Genomic DNA, 3517 nt, shown 5'->3' on the forward strand with positions numbered 1-3517 from the left:
GAGATGTTCTAAATAAGTCGCTCGCTGTTTGTAGGATATGTAAAGGTCAAGTAAAGTACAACGGCAACACGACAAATCTCTCCAACCACCTACTAAGGCGCCATGGGATTTCACACAACACCGACCGTCCAGGCACCTCTTGCAGCGTTCCCGCTGCTACAGCAGCGAAAGGTAAAGTCAACTCTGCAGAAGCCTCAGGTCTCGCCTGCATGTTTAGTCAGAGGCCAAAACTCAGCTCGGGCGAAAAACATCACGGCAACAATTGCCAAGTTTATCTGCAAAGACATGCGACCCTACAGTGTGGTTGAAAATCCGGGATTCCGTGAAATGATTCAAACATTGGAGCCAAGGTACACAATACCAAGCCGACCACACTTCTCAGAAAAGGTTATTCCTGCATTGTACGAAAGTACTAAGAATGATGTGAAGCTGTCGCTTTCTCAAGCTGAACGAGTAGCGATAACGACAGATGGCTGGACGTCATGCTCAAATCAAGGGTATGTGACAATTACCTCTCATCACATTGATCCGGAGTGGAAAATGAAGACCTTTGTTCTGCTAACCAGAGTTTTAAATGAAGCCCATACTGGTAAAAATATTGGCGCGTTACTGCGTGAAGCCTGCATGGAGTGGAAAATCTACGACAAGAATCCTGCCATCGTCACAGATAACGCCAGGAATATGATTGTGGCCGGTGCAGAAGCCCAGTTCAGTCCACACATTACCTGCTTCGCATATACACTCAACCTTGCCTCGCAGAAGGGTTTAGGGGTGGACCGTGCTTCCAGGTTGTTGGGGAAAGTGCGAATTTTTTTTGGATATTTTCACCGCAGCCCGATTGCATGTCACACCCTACAGGAAAAACAAACTCTGATGGATTTACCAAAACATAAACTAATCCAAGACATAATCACCAGATGGAACAGTTCATTCGAAATGCTTGAACGTTTTTTGGAACAACAGCCAGCTATAATGGAAACTCTGATGTCCAAGGATCTACGAAAGGGGGTCACAGATGTAGGCACGCTGAGTGAGAGTGATATTGCCAACATGGATGACATTGTTCAGTTGATGGGTCCTGTCAAAATGGCAACCACTGTGATGTGTGAAGAAGACCAGCCAACTCTCTCTGTAATTGCTCCTCTTCAAGCAAAACTGCTGAAACACCTACAGCCATGCAAAGACGACTCAACCCTGGTTGCAGAGATTAAGAGGGTGATGGCCAGTGACCTCTCCACACGCTACAGAGGCACCCAAGATGCTCTCAACATAGGTAATTAATTTGGAGTCTTAATTAAAATCAACTTGGTTAATATTTTAGGTTATTAGACTGTATTAATTTGTAAAATGCCACACCTTTGCGTTTTCAAGTTTGAATTTGAGTTGTTTTTTCATATGGAAAAGTAAACAAGATATCTGCAATACAATTCTTAGTTCATGGTGGCTTTACATCATCACTGTGCCACATTTCTTTTAAACATACTAAAGTTTAATCTTCTGATTATTTTGTGTATGAGGAGGTGGTCATCACTTGCAATTTCAGGTCAACTTAATTTAATAATGCAATGAATGCAATATTCTTGTTCTTTAAACAGCATCAGCGTTGGACCCGCGATTTAAAGAACTGCCCTACCTGGAAAAAGAGGACAGAGAACAGGTCTACACAAAACTGGTTTTTGAGGCAGAAGTGTCCCACCAGGTAACTCTTCTCTCCTCTTTCCTCTGCTCTTTTCTCTTCTCCCCTTTCATTTGTCCTCTCTCAAATCTCATCTGTTCTTTATCTTCCTCTAAATTTATGTGTGCACTATTACAGAGCAGAAATTTGAACAGTTCACACATTCTTACATCAATAGATGCAAGCAATGGGAAATCAGGAGGAAGACGAGGGAAGCTCAATCACAAAGCTGTCAGGATTCAATGAAGAGACCACAGGTGTGTTTCATGTGATACCAATAAAAGATTGTTGTTGTTTTGTATTAATGAGAAACATGACTATATTTTGAAATATATTTCTTATATTGTAGCTCCAAATGAGTCACCTCCTTGTAAGAAGAAAGCCTTAGATGCGCTGTTTGGCGATTCCTTCACCCAAAGAGAAAGAAAATCCACAAGCGAGACAGCCAGAGCAGAGGTGTTAAAGTACCGAGCAAAAGATGCGTTGCCTTTGACTGAAAATGCCATGAAGTGGTGGAGATCTCAGGAGAAAGAGCTACCTGTACTTTCCACCCTTGCTAAACGGTACCTGTGCATTCCAGGCACCAGTGTGCCAGCAGAACGAGTTTTTAGTACTGCTGGCGACATAGTGAACGCACAGAGAAGTGTTCTGCAGCCAGATCATGTTGATCAGTTGATATTTTTGAAAAAAAATCTGTAGTCATTGAAGAGTAGCCTAGTAGGTTACACTTGATCTTTTGTTGAATATTGTTTGTTTATTAAAAATGAGAGTAGTAGCAGGTTCATCCACTGCTCATTCAACCTGAAGAAATGTTGGTTGCACTTTATTTTTTATATTAATACTGTATTTGTATTGTAATGTTGAAAAACAAAAGCAGAAGTAGCAGGTAAACCTACTGTTAATTCAACCTGAAGAGATGTTGGTTGCACTTTATTTTTGATATTAATACTGTATTTGTATTGTAATGTTGAAAAACAAAAGCAGAAGTAGCAGGTAAACCTACTCTTTATTCAACCTGAAGAGATGTTGGTTGCACTTTATTTTTGATATTAATATTGTAATATTTTTATGTTGAAAAACAAAAGCAGAAGTAGCAGGTAAACCTACTGTTAATTCAACCTGAAGAGATGTTGGTTGCACTTTATTTTTGATATTAATATTGTAATATTTTTATGTTGAAAAGCAGAAGTAGCAGGTAAACCTACTGTTGAAATGTTGGTTGCACTTACTGTACTTTTATTGAAAATGTATTGAATATTGAAAATGAGATCAGACAATTTTAACTTCCTGTTAATTCAACCTAAAGTGTTGTTTGCACTTTATTCAAATAAAATGTGAATGCATTTGCCATTCATTGTTGTTTACTTGTTTATTTATATTCATAATTAATTGATACCTGATTCCATTACAAGAAACAGGAATCTAGGAAACTTCACCTGCACTGTCCAGTATCCAGGTATTTATTTCAGCCACACTGGTTGAATTTTTGGCTAAAAGGTTACTGAATCGATTTCAAGTCACTGAATCGTTTCGGATCGTATCGTTCTAAATGAACCAATATCGTCCTTGAATCGTATCGACAACCACGAATCGTGATACAAATCGAATCGTTGTTAAAACGAATCGTTACACCCCTAGTTTACACTGATACGTTCTCATACTTACAGCTATACATACTCACACTTTCATACTCACATTAACACACGAACCCCACCTTCAACAGGTCTGATCACATACAAGGCCCCTGGATAGGCAATCGAGTAGGCTACTTCCTTACATCAAACTAGATGTAGCTCCGGCGCTGATGTGCTCTGGCATTTGCAGGACAGAGCGTACTCACCA

The 3517-nt window shown here is 39.9% G+C and overlaps 1 long non-coding RNA gene across 1 annotated transcript; it reads left to right on the top strand.

The window, feature by feature from the left end:
* Positions 1 to 985: 985 nt before the first annotated feature.
* On the top strand, positions 986 to 1892 carry LOC311105390. The gene is made up of 3 exons (XR_014610254.1): positions 986 to 1273; positions 1596 to 1699; positions 1854 to 1892. It is a non-coding gene; the product is annotated as an uncharacterized lncRNA (long non-coding RNA).
* The last annotated feature ends 1625 nt before the right edge of the window (positions 1893 to 3517 follow it).

The sequence above is a fragment of the Coregonus lavaretus genome (genome assembly GCF_964263955.1).
Source record: "Coregonus lavaretus genome assembly, chromosome: 30".
NCBI lineage: Eukaryota > Metazoa > Chordata > Actinopteri > Salmoniformes > Salmonidae > Coregonus > Coregonus lavaretus.